The sequence below is a fragment of the Dasypus novemcinctus genome, chromosome 20 (assembly GCF_030445035.2).
Source record: "Dasypus novemcinctus isolate mDasNov1 chromosome 20, mDasNov1.1.hap2, whole genome shotgun sequence".
In the NCBI taxonomy this organism is placed as follows: domain Eukaryota; kingdom Metazoa; phylum Chordata; class Mammalia; order Cingulata; family Dasypodidae; genus Dasypus; species Dasypus novemcinctus.
The window spans coordinates 6,151,008-6,164,128 of NC_080692.1; the positions used below are offsets into that span (position 1 = coordinate 6,151,008).

Sequence of the window (13,121 nt, forward strand, 5' to 3'; positions counted from 1 at the left end):
ATTTCGATGCAAAAAAAAAAAAAAAAATACAAAAACCTAATCTTGGAATGAAGCCACACATCCTCCAGCTGGCATCACGCTTCTACTGCTAAAAGCAGAATTTTTAAAACCCTCTTTTGACAGGTGAAATGTAAATTTTAAAACACATTTAAATAAATTGACTCCATGTCCTCCAGCTGTGGAAATAGGAAGCCAGCATCCTCTTTGCAGAGACATGGTTTCATTACCCAGCGAGAGAAATAGAAATTCAGAGCCCCTGACGCTCTGGGCCCATTCTCGCCTAACAGGGCAGCTCAACACCAGCTCCACTCTGCTGCTTGGGGCAGATGCTCCCCAGGGTCAGATGGACCATATAAGAAAAGAAACGCCATCCAATAGGACCATCCTCCCACCCCCCAGAGGCACAGCTGGCTGCTCACCCACATGTACAGTCCATCGATAGCCGGAGGTTGTGCAAACCGAGCTGAGGTGCTTTCATGATCAAGGTGGTGGGCTGGGGACCTTTGGGTTCTAAAGCATCTCTTTCATGCTTCCGGGAGTAGAATTCTGGGGTCACAGCCAAGACCTTGAGCAGGAACTTGAATGACTGCTCAGCCCCTTTTCTGATACAAACACTGGCTTAGCCCCTAGGAACTCTCAACCGTCCCAGGACCTGAACGTGGCGTGGCGTTCCTTCTGGAATCCACCTGCTTGGCTGTCCTTTCCACTTGTCAGCGCCACAGCAGAGATGCATGTCTTTCATTTTAATCTCAAGATAGTTCCATTTCTGCCTCGGGCTGGGCGAGGTGACCATAAACCAGCTGCCTTCTAGCACTTGGCCAAAGCTCCCTGGGAACCCCTGATACCCAAGGGAAGCAGGTCAAACCATTACTTCACTTCCTTGACGCTCGATCTTTAAGTTAAACAATCAAATGTCCATATACCTGGAACATATATTCCTGCCGAAATTGTTTCATGGAGTTAAGATTTAATTCCTCTTTACTGAGGGCCAGTGCTTGGTTTTTTAGGCATGCAGCAACATCTTCTGGGCAGGACATGGAGGTGAGTGGGCAGGACTTACCCACTACTCAACCAAGGCAAAGCATGAGAGTCCCTGGGAGGAATGAGCCCTAAAGCAGGCCCACGGAATGCCTAACAGGGTGAGATGAGGCTGGAAAAATCTGGAATGAGACAGCTGACTGGGGAGCAGAAAACTTGGGGAGAAGAATGGAGTTAAAGCACAGGGCAGTACATAAAAGCTCTTCTAAAACTTCTTTGAAATGGTATATTGAGGGTTTTCTGATGTTGGAGTTTTGATATTGGAGTTTGATGCTGAAGACTTAAGCTGGAGCCCCAGGAAGTCAGCACACAGAGGAAAGAGAAGCCAGCCGCAGGAAGGGAGGAACCGTGAACCCAGAGAAATGCAAACCCCAGGAATGTAGGAACCCAGGAAGCCTGAACCCTCGCAGACGTTGGCGGTTATCTTGTTCTAAATAGACTCTGGTGAGGGAAGTAACTTAAGCTTTATGGCCTGGTATCTGTAAGCTCCTACCCCAAATAATGCCCTTTATAAAAACAAAAAAAAGAAAAAGAAATGGCATATTGTTCCTGATGTTTTGGCATCCTTTGCATAACTGGTGCTCTGTTAACTCTTTGTAGTAGATCATAAGATGTATGTGAGTCAGTGTGGTTACATTTTGCCTTTGCTGCCAGGAAGCTCAGAGCTCAGGTTGGGGGCCAACCTCAGTGGCTTGCTTCGTGTAGATGCCTTATCTCGCCTTTTTCCCTATTTTATATTACTCTCGACTTCCTAGTGTACCCTTACATTTCACGTGTTTCGCTGCACATATTTTCTTCCCTCCTCCTCCCCAATCAGCATGATATCCCATAACTTTCTCTTCCATTTGCGTCAGTTTCTGTAAAGGAAACCACACAATGGAAAGTGTCCACCGAGAGCAGGAAATAGAACCAGCTATTGTACCTCGCTCCCCTGGGCAGAACTGATTGTCCCAACAGGTGTATCGAAAATGTTTCCAGGTAAGCCGAGCCCTGAGAACAGGCTGCCCTGAACAAGGCCCTGCCTTCTCCCAGGAGGGCGCGAGCTCACTGGGGGTGTCGGGCCTCAAAGCCAGCCGCCCCGTTTCAGCTCGCATGGACCGCGGCCCAGGGGGACGGCGCAGCGGCGTGGGAAGAGGAGGGAAGGCGTGGTAGAGGGTCCCCAGGTGAGGGCCGCAGGTGCACCACCTCCAACACCGGCTGGACTCTCGCTGGGGAAGGGGCTCTGCAGGCCCCACCAAGAGGAGGTGGCTGCGGCCCTGCGCTCCCCACGGGGCCGGGCGGCCTCTGTGTCCCTCGCACCACCCCCCTTTTCCTTTCCTTTCTAAATCCTGCTGGAGCCGGGCATCAGATACACGAGTAGCAATGGCTGCCCGGCAGAGCTGCCCAGCAGGGATGGCCCGTGGGGCAAGGAGCCCAGCTCAGGGCACCCACGTGGGAAAACCGGGAGATCGCGCCGGGCAGTCGAGGCTCAGCTCTGCTGGGGATTCTGGCTGGAAAGTTCCGCGGGAACCGCCCCCCCCGGGAGCCGCGCCCCCTAGCCCCCGGGGACCTTGGCTGTCTGTCCTGCGCTCCCTTCCATGCTGAGACCTGTCCTTTGCTGTAGCCTGGTCTCTGACCCCCGTGGGCACTGGGAGATGGGCCCAAAAGCCAAGGTGCTGAGGCCTGGGTGGGGGTGGGCTGCGATCGCTTGGGGCGCAGGGAAGGGCCCTCCCCAAATGCTGATCCGGGTACTTAGCAGCTTTCCTGAACGCTTGAGGCCTGGGCTGTCCCGGGCTGTCCTGGGCCGTCCTGGGCCGTCCTGGGCCATCCTGGGCCGTCCTGGGCTGTCCCGGACTGTCCTGGGCCATCCTGGGCCGTCCTGGGCTGTCCTCGGCTGTCCTGGGCCATCCTGGGCCGTCCTGGGCTGTCCTCAGCTGTCCTGGGCTGTCCCAGGCCGTCCTGGGCTGTCCTGGGCCATCCTGGGCCGTCCCAGGCTGTCCTCGGCTGTCCCGGGCTGTCCTGGGCTGTCCTGGGCCATCCTGGGCCGTCCCGGGCTGTCCTCGGCTGTCCTGGGCTGTCCTGGGCCATCCCATGCTGTCCCAGGCAAGCCTGGCTCCAGGTCACCAGGAAAGGTGGCCCAGGAGCCTCGAGCAGGGCTCCCTCCTGCGGTGGACCAGCCGGCTCAGCCAGGGTCAGGGAGCACACACCACCAGACACATTCTGCCACCTCCTCCCCAGGCACAGGCAGGACGCGCGCTGAGTGGCCCTCGAGCCTGCAGGCCCCTGGGAAAGGAGAGGAAGCGCCACCTTCGGTGGCTTTCCAGGCCCTTCCTCCTCCCCGCCCCACCCCAGGTCCCTCCGTGTTGACCTCCAGCCTCCTAGGAGGCGCCCGGGGCAGATGCAGGCCGAGAGGAGGCTGCCGGGACCTGGCCATCCCCTGGCAGGCAGGAGGGCCGACGGGCATTCGGTGAGCGCCCACTGTGTGCAGGGGCTCCAGCGGCATCTTTCCCTCAACCGAGAGGAGGGAAAGCCCTGGAGGCGCGGGCAGCGCGGGCACCCCCGGGACTCTAATCCAGGCCGCCGACCAGAGCCCTGGTGGGTGGGCGCTGTGGGGTCGGTCTGCGCGGGAGCGGTTCTCTGGGGCCCGCGTTGCTGAGGACGCTGGCCTTGACCGAGGAGTAGGTGCCGTCGCAGATAAAGCAGATCAAAATACAGGGTGCCCAGTGAAATTTGAATTTCAGATAAATAGCAGATTATTGATACATCATTATAAGGGTGTAATTACAATAGTGTATAATTTTATAGTTATTATGCTGTAAATGATTATAAGTGTGTGCCGTATCGTTTATTAGAAACTTGCATGTCCCTGGGCATCCCACATTTCATCTGACGACTCTCTGGGGTTGCTTGCGTCTCTCTCTGCTTGCCTTGCCTTCATCTCCTACTAAGTCCTCCCATTTCCTTGTCTTCTTAGACTTCTCTAGAACGTCTGTGCTCAGCTTCTCCACATAACCTTGCTTTCATATTGAGTGTTGCTGAGGAACCCATGGTCTTAGACGCTGTCGAGAAATCTCAGAATGGTGGCCTTTGTCCTCTGGACCCGTGGGTTTTGGGGTGCACTCAGTGAAGAGGGGGTGGAGGTGGGCGCAGCCCTGGGTGCTGGGAGGCCCTCTGACACTCGCAGTGCCTCCACTGGACAGGTCTGCTTCTAAGATCCATCTTAGGTTTCCACCCAAGAAGGTCTCCTTGGGGCGAAGATTCCCTGACTGAAAAGCAAGCTGCTGGCCACTCAGGGCAGGGCTCTTAAATTCCAGCCTCCAGCAAATCCCCTGGGGATCTGGTGGACTGTGATTCAGTAGGTCTGCGGGGAGCCTGCGAGTCAGCATTCCCAACCACCGCACCCCCCAAACCCCACCCCACCCCCATGCAGGCGCTGGAGAGCCGGGCTCAGTTTCCCGACAGTCGTAGATTCCTTTTCCTTCTAATCCTTATTTCAGACCTGTCGGTACTGGAGTTGGTTTCCACAACCCCTTTCTGTAAACATCTGGGCGGGATCCGTGGTGACTGTGGAGCTCACTCCGTGAGTAATGAAATGCTCCTCCAAGGCACGGGGTCAGGGGAGGGGAGGGGAAGTGGCCCCCGAGATGGTCCCTACTGCAGGGCCTTCCTTCCCGCCTAATGAGGCGCTCTCTCCCGGGCACCCCACCAAAACCAGGGAGGCCACGCGGAGAAGTTTACATTTGCCAAGCCTGGAAGTTTTCCAGGCCTGATAACATTACGGGTCCTTAAAAATCCTAATCTCCGCGTGACCCGTGGAAGTCGTGCACGCTCCCCAGATCCTCCAAGGGCCTTCGAGGCGGACGGCGGCCTCCCGGGAGGGCGGAGGTGGTTCTCCCCCCCTCCTTGTTTTATACCGACTGCCTGAGCAGACTTTTGTTTTCATTTTCTTTCATATCTCAGACGCTCTTGTTTTTATTCCATCCGGAGCGGCCTCTTTTAAAAAAGAAAGTCCGAAGTGTTTATGTTTTGGGGCCACGGAGCGATTTGGTTTCCTTTCTCTTCCTTTTCAGCAGCAAGCTGGCTTGTTGCAGGTGGGAAGCGGACTCCACAACCAGCAGCCTGTGGGCTTTGCTTGCGGAGTCTCGCTCCGTGAAACTGTGGGATGCCCCCGTAGCAGGGAAGTCAGGTCCCAAGCTCAGCCACAGGTCCCTTCTTTGTGCCTGGAGAGAAAGAGCTGGTGGGGTGATACCTGTAGTTTCCTGTGGTCAGAGGAGAGAGAAAGAGAGACAGAGAGAGAGAGAGAGAGAAAGAGAGAGAGAATCACTCCTTTCTTTAAAAAGGCGCCTTGATGCTGTTTGCGGGCTGCAGAGTGTAACCTCTCAACATTTTGGCCTCCTGTCCACATGGACAAAAGGGAGAGAGATTCCAGGGCTCAGGTGGGGCCCCGTCATTCCTGCCTTTGGGGAAGTCAGGTACTGAAAGGTCACATCATTCGGGAAGTGGACTTGGCCCAGTGGTCGGGGCATCCGTCTACCACATGGGAGGTCTGTGGTTCAAACCCCGGGCCTCCTTGACCCGTGTGGAGCTGGCCCATGCGCAGCGCTGATGCGCTCAAGGAGTGCCCTGCCACGCAGGGGTGTCCCCCGCATAGGGGAGCCCCATGCGCAAGGAGTGCACCCCATAAGGAGAGCCGCCCAGCATAAAAGAAAGTGCAGCCTGCCCAGGAATGGCGCCGCACACACGGAGAGCTGACACAGCAAGATGACGCAACAAAAAGAAACACAGATTCCCATGCCTCTGATAAGGATAGAAGCGGACAAGGAAGAAGACGCAGCAAATGGACACAGAGAACAGACAACCAGGGAAGGGGAGAGAAATAAACAAACAAACAAACAAATAAATAAATAAATAAAATAAATCTTAAAAAAAAAAAGAGGCAGGTTTGACTGAGAAGGAAACACAAGCCCCTGCAACTCAGGCCTCGGCCAGTGGGCCTCAGCGCGGGGAGGACTCTCCTGTCCCTTTTCACAGAGCCTGTGTTTTAGTTGGTTATTGGGGGGAGGGGGCCGCAGGGGACCGTTGGGTGACGAGTCCTCTGGTGTGTGTCGGAGTCTCGCTGTGCCTCTGCCTCTGGGGAAACGACCGTGTGTGAACCCCATCTCGAGCCAGCGGCTCCCCAGGAGGCTCCTTCCGCAGACCCGCAGGGCGTGAGCAGCCCTTCACAAGGGGGTGTCAGGGAATGAGCTCGGCAGCTCCTCCAAGGCTGCTCCTTTCTACTTTTCTCTCTCTGACCCTGCAGGGGTTCTCAAATCACTCCCGAGGGGCGCAGCATCAGTATCTCCGGGGGACTGGATAGCAATGCAGATTCTCAGGCCCTCCCCTGGCCCACTGAGCCGAGCCCTCTGGGGGAGTCCAGGGCTCCTGTGTTTTCCCAGCCCCCCAGTGGCATCAGGAGCTGCAGGACAGCCGAGCCCTGGGGGAAGGGCTGTGACAGAGGCGGTGGTTCCCAAAGTGCATGCAAGCCCCGGGGTGCTTTTCCAAAGGAGAGGGCAGAGGCTTCAAACCCTCCAGGCCAGGACGCTCAGAAGGCCGAGAGGACCCCCGGCAGAAGCAGGTGCTCAGCGCGTCCCCGGTGGTTCTCCGGGGCAGCCCAGGGCCGGTGACCGCGGGCGGGTGGGAAGGAGGGGCCGGGAGAGGCCACAGGCTCCGCAGAGACGCCGACGCCCAGGGAGGGGCCGTTGGTGCACATCCTCCAGGCGGGGCCTGCAGGCTTCTGTTTGTGGTTGGGGTTGGCGGTGGGGGCAGGGAGAGGGGCTTCTGGGGGGTCCTGTCTGACGCCACCCTCTAGCCCCGCGCGTGCACAAGTGTGGAGACCTGCCGGCCTCTGCCCCGGCTCAGCACTGGTGGAGTCTGTGGGCTTCTAGGCAGCTGGACCCCCGCAGGCAGGGCCCCTCGCCCTCTAAAGCCTGGTGCCCCGAGACTCGGGGTGCCCCGGGCCCCTTAGGTGCCAGGCTGTACCGGCTCCTTCCCAAGCCCACGCCAGGCCCCGGGCACCATCTGCTCGCGGCTTTCCCGCGGGCGCAGGGCTGGCGGCCTGGAGATGGGACCCCGCCCCGGCCGGGCCTTGTGTGACCGCAGAATGCCACTGCCCCTTGGGGGCCGCCCAGCATTCTCCCCACCTCCCAGGCCGAGGCCCGCCTGCAGCTCACACCCAGCTCCCAAGCCAGCCTGTGCCCAGAGGGATTTCAACGGGGCCGCTGACCCCCAGAAATCCACGGCCAGGACTTCCTCCCTGGGTACCATCCACCCCCAGCTCCTTGTCCAGGGTGGGGGAACCGGGCGCGGATCAGGGGTGCAAACGCAGCAGCCATGGGGGAGGAGAGCCGGCGAGAGGCCACGTGTCCCATGGGGTGCCAGGTGCAGGTGATGAGGGTAGGGACCCCGGCCCGTGCAGCAGCCGCCAAGGGCCGAAGTCAGTGCCCATGTGTGAAACCCCCAAGGCTGGGCGTGGAGATGGGGGGTGGGTGCTGCCTTACCCCGAAGGTCAACTCAGCAGGGGCTCCGCAGCCGCAGAGAGGCCCGCAGGTCTCTCCCAACCTCTGCCCCGCGAGCGGCCGGCTTGACGGTTTGGATCCCATTGAGCGCCTCGGGGGGCGTGGGCGCCCCTGGCCAGGGAGGGTCAGGCTGCTGAATGGTGGGAAAGCTCCTGGGGCAGGAGCCCGGGACCTGCCCGTCACAGCCGTGAATGAACAAGGGGCCAGCGCAGCGCGGGACAAGGAGGCCCTCGTGGGGTTTAGCGACCCCGACGGAGGTGCCCGGCGCCTGCGCAGCTCCTCCGGGCCCAGCCTGCGCGCCTCAGCTCCGCTGTGCACTCGAAGGGCGAGTGACCGGCACCCTGATCCAAGTTCCGTCCCCGCTGCTGCAAGTTCACCTGAATCACAGCGCACAGAAATTTCATTTTCAAATCGTGGTATTCTATTTTTCGTGACAGATCAAGCAATGAAGATGAAGCAGCTTTCCCTTGTAGGATTTCCAAGGCCCCTGTGGCCTGGGTGGGCGTAATTGCCTTTTTCTCGTGTGTGCTTAAGGTGGGCAGTCCGGTGCTGTCCATCGGTCACTTCCCTGTCCCTCCTGGCTCTCCAATTCCGGGGCGCCTCACCTTGGAGGATTTGCTTGGTTCCCAACGAGGGAACGGACCTTCTGCAGATGCAGGGACTCGCTCAGTCCCTGCCTCGCGTAGACAGGCCCCCGGCCTCGCAGGAAGTCCCGTGCAGCGCCTCTCGACGCGGGCGCTGGGGCAGCAGGGCTGCCTGCGTCCTCGGCTGCTTCCCGCTGCTCTGGCAGGCCCGCTGCCCGCTTGCACCTGCGTGTCCCCCGTGCCTGGATCGCGCCCTGGTGGGGACCTCAGAAGTCCCCCGGCACAGGCCAGCGGAGCAGGTCCTGCCTCTTTGCTCCCTTTCGGTCTTCCCGGACTCGGGACACGTCCCTTGCCCTCCCCTGCATATCTCAGAACGTTTGCTTTCCGTGCCCCTGGATTCCAGCCTCCTGGTCGACCTGAACCCTGGCTTCACTCTTCCCGGATATGTTGACAGCCAGCTGCCAACTCGCTGCTTCGCCTCGCCTTTACCTGACGGGCACCTGTGGCCACTGACTGGCTTTCCCACCCGTCGTTTGCCTCAGTCCCAGCCTCGGTCTCCTGCCTCAGCGCTAACCCATCCTCGGGTAGCCACGTGTTCAGAACAACCCTGTAACTGAAAGTCAGGCTAACTCGAGGGGTTCCTGAAAACAGCACCGCAGGTGCTCTTGTCTAGGAGGACTCTTTAAGGAGAACTCCCAGGTTAGATTTCTCAGCACTTGGTTAGGCAACACTTGAATTAATAAGCGGGTCCTAAAGCAGGCCTTGTTTCGTACCTATCCAAGGACTCGTTTTTCGGCTCACTCTCTATCTGTGATATGAAAGTCCAGTTCATCGGCTAATCCACCTCCATCGGCTTACTCAGCATGGCTAATTCACAGCTGTTTTCTGTTTGGTTTTCACTTGTTTGGGGTTTTACTCTCAGTGATGGGTATCGTTTAATGAGAGGACTTAAGTTAAAATGATTTAAAATGTATATTTTTAATTTAACGTGTCTCCTATCAAGTCCTCTGGTGAGCGCCTGGATTCCTCTAGCAAGTAGAGGGACCGTGGTGGGCTGGAATAAAACAGGCTACCGGCCACAGCCGAGGCCTCAGGCCTCGTTTGAGCCCGCCTGTGGGCTCCGCGGTGCGAAGGGCCCCGAGCACAGGGCTGAGGCCAAGGTCGTGGCCAGCAGTCCGTCCCCAGCTGGACTCTTCTGATGGCCAGGCGTCCTCCACACTTGCCTTCCTTTTTCCCCTTGAGAAAAGCTTTCTAGGAGGAAACTGGCGCCGAGAACACGGCTTCCCCAAACCACTCGCTCCCCAAAATTCTGTGCGACCCACGGAAGAGCCGGGGCCCACCTGCGCTGGCGGGGCGCCCTGGCCCGGTCCCCGCGGCTCCAGCACCGTCCTGGTTTTGCTGGGTGATGTGACATTGAAGAAGAACGGGGTGTCGGGCTAACCTCAGGGGGTCCTCTGGGCCCCTCCAGGACTTGAGCTCCCTGCAGGGGAGCCGGGCTGTCCCTCGGGGAGCCTCGGGGTGGAGTTTATGCAGGGAGGTCCCCAAAAGGAGGAAGGACACAAGCCTGTGCGTTTGTGTAAAACGCACGTTTTCACCCCTCCAGTGGTCATTTTATTACCAGCAAGCGCTACACGATAGGGATAAACAAAAAGGAAGATGGTTAAAGTAGGATGAGTTGGGGAGAGGAAAGGGATTTTGCTAGAAATATATAGCACATGAAAGTAAAACTTATCACAAACAACCTAGTACCCCCGAGAGGGTCTAGGGTTAAAGGAAACTTAAGCTAAAGGTGAAAAAGGAGTGTTTTTACCCCACTTTTCCTCTTATAAACCCTTTAAGGCTGATGGGGAAACAGGTCCTCCTCACTGAGCAACCCCCACACCACCTCACGCTCCCAGACACACGTTGTCTGACTTCCTCTTGGTTCCTATTAGGAAGGAAAGTGCTAATTGTCTCCTAAAGCAGTTCTCCTGTGGGCGTCCACTCGTCTTAGTCTTCCTCTGTGGAAGTTCTCCCGCTATCTGCCCTTGTCCGTGGAGACCCATTTCTCAAGCATGCAATCCCTCCTTTCTGGGAATTAGTCCCCCCTTTTACAGCTTCTCTCCTTACAGGCCCCCATCATTGCTCTTCTGGGCGTTTTTAACCCTTAAACAACACGAGATTCGAGTGTGTGTATATATATTCTTTTCCCATCAGGCTGTGATCACATAAACACCTGCTGGCAAAATATATGCTCAGCATTCATCCTAGGCCACCGAGTCCCATGGAAACCAAATAACCAAATAAGCAGAGACAGAAAAGGGGGAAGGCTCAGCACGTTTCGCTTCTGATTCAGGCGTGGGCTGGTTTGATTCGGGAGGCGCTGCTTCGGTTTCTAATGGGGCCTGGCGCATAGATGAGTGCTGCTTGAGGAACGAGGGTAACGATAGCATGACATCACCGCGCGGCCGCAGGAACACTTACATAATGGCTCGTAGAGCTTGGGGGAAATATGTCTAAACATAGCTTGACCTGCTGCTCTGGAGCGCCTAAGCCAGAGGGCAGCGCCAGCCCCTCTTGTACTTTCCCAAGGACCCAAAATATTTTTGAACACCCAGGCAGGCATTTTTAAAGAACTTATCCTCCTACCCCCTAAGTGAAAATAGCGAGTTCCCCAGCGTTTGTATAAATGGGTCTCTTGGGTTCTCAGGTTGAGAAATGATGACGCAATGATGACTCTCTGTCGGAGCTGGGACACTTTCCAGACCCAAATATGGGATTAAATTGTGTTTGTGAGCAGTCCTGAAATGCCTCAGGATTTCACAAGACTGTTTGGGTTTGGGTTTTCCACATCGCCCACTCACTGAACCCTACGAATGCTTTTTATAAATATCCTTTTCCCAGAGAGCTGGAACTGGGATTAGAAAGTGACAAATGGTGACTTCCAAAAATGTCTGGACTTTCGCTCCGGTGGTGGGGGTGAGTGTGTCTCCAGAGCAGACACGGACCAAGGGGAGCTGCAGAGCTCCCCGGCAGCCCGGCTTCTGCTCCCCCAGAAACCATCTGCTGCAGCATTCCTGGGGCTAAATCAGGAAGGGCACACCCCTGTCCAGCAGTCCAGGCCCTGTAAGCAGCTCTTTCTGCTTGCTGCCCCCATCCCATCCCACCCGAAAGCTCGGGTCATGGGGGAAGCAGAAATGCCACCACTTCACTCCTTCACATCCACTAAGCTGGCTAGAAGGAAAAAGAGCCAATGACAAGAGTTGGCGAGGATGTGGGTTATTTGGAACGCTCATACATTGTTCGTGGGAATGTAAAATGGGGAAGCCTCTTTGGTTGATACTTTGGCAGTTCCCCAGTCCCAGCTCTACCCAAGAGGAATGCAAACATACATCCACACAAAACTTACACAGGAACAGTCACAGCAGCTTTATGCCTGATCATCAAAGAGAGGAAGCAAATCAAATGGCCGTCATCTGAAGAATGAATAAATAATGGGATATTCGTCCATAATAAAAAGAAATAAAGTATCTTTACATGCTACACCATCGATGAGCCTTGAAAACATTATGGTAACTGAAAGAAGCCAGGCATAGGAACCCACATTTATTTAATAGAAGCATCTAGAGCAATAGAGTGCAAATTAGTGGTTGTCAATGACTGAAGGAGGGGAGGGATGGGGAATAATCCATAATGGGTAGGGATATCTTTTTGCAGTGCTGAAAATATTCTAAAATCAGATTGTGGTAGTGATGCACAACCCTGTGACCACTGAAAAACCACTGACGAATACACTTTAAGTGGACGGATTGTACAGTATATGAAGTATATCTCAAGTCGATTTTAAAAAAGAACACTAACAAATGTTATGGGACTCCTTCATTAAAGAACTAAGTTTCTGACCCAGGTGGCATCTGGTTACATCTGGACAGTTAATTACAAATACTTTCAGTGGATGGGAAGAACTAAGTGTGCAGTAAGTGTCATCCTACCTTCGAGTCCCGCGTTGGAAGGAGGGGAGTGCAGAATTAAAATGCAGGTTAGCAGCTAAGGGCTGAAAAGGTCCCAGTGTAGCACAGAACTAAGGTATGTCTGTCAACAGTGCACAAACCCAAAAGACCCTGAAAATACAGTTGGCCGGCCTTTTCCGAGTGCATTCCTTCCTTATTCCCGTCTTAGTTTGCCGGAGCCGCTATGACAAACACCACCCCTGGGTCGACGTGGGAATTTATTGCGTCAGGGTCTCAGAGCCTGGAAGGCGCCATGGTCCCGGGGTTGGTAGCGCACTGGTGTGGGCTCGCCTCCATCCCTGGGGGGGTCTTGGTTTTTGGGCTCTGCCTCCCCTCCCAGGGTGGCATCCTCCCCTTTCCACTTCCAGGCTCTCAATGACGCCCTGCTGCTCCTCCTGGCCTGCCCTGACCCTGACCCTCCAGCAGACCACCCGGGGCCAGCCCGGCTGGCCACGTCTCACCCAGGAGCGCAGGGACGCGGGTCCTTCCCGGGCCGAGGGTTGAGACTGAGCGTGTGCCTCCACCGGCCCCGGCTCGCCCTACCCCAGCCCTGCCCTGGATTCGTTTCCTTCCCGCAGCTGATCGGGATTCTTCTCTTTCTCCAAGAAAACCGCTGAGGCCCGGGAAGCCCTGAATTCTGGGCTGACGCGTCCTGACGGGGGCCCTCAACCGGCCTGGGCGTTGACAGTGGAGCAAACGCCCCTTCCCTTGGGGTTCAAGCAGGGAAAGATACAAAAGGCAGCCAGGACCGTCTTTTGTAAGATGCGGTGCGTGGGGCCCGCAGCCCCTGGCCCCCGACGTCGCGCCAGGGCACTCACCTGTCAGTCTAAGGGCTGACAGTTTCTAAAATAGATGGCAGAGAGCAATCACTGAGTAATTACGGCGGGACGTGGGATTGCATTTCTGAATATGTTTCTTCAGTTGCTATAAATAAGACCTCCCGCCGGGCTGCTGTTTCCGTGCATTTGTAAATTTTG

General features: G+C 56.4%; 1 protein-coding gene across 3 annotated transcripts in view; it reads left to right on the plus strand.

The window, feature by feature from the left end:
• FRMD4A (FERM domain containing 4A) overlaps positions 1–13,121 on the plus strand; it is a 327,549-nt gene that overhangs the window by 30,371 nt on the left and 284,057 nt on the right. The window lies entirely within an intron of this gene.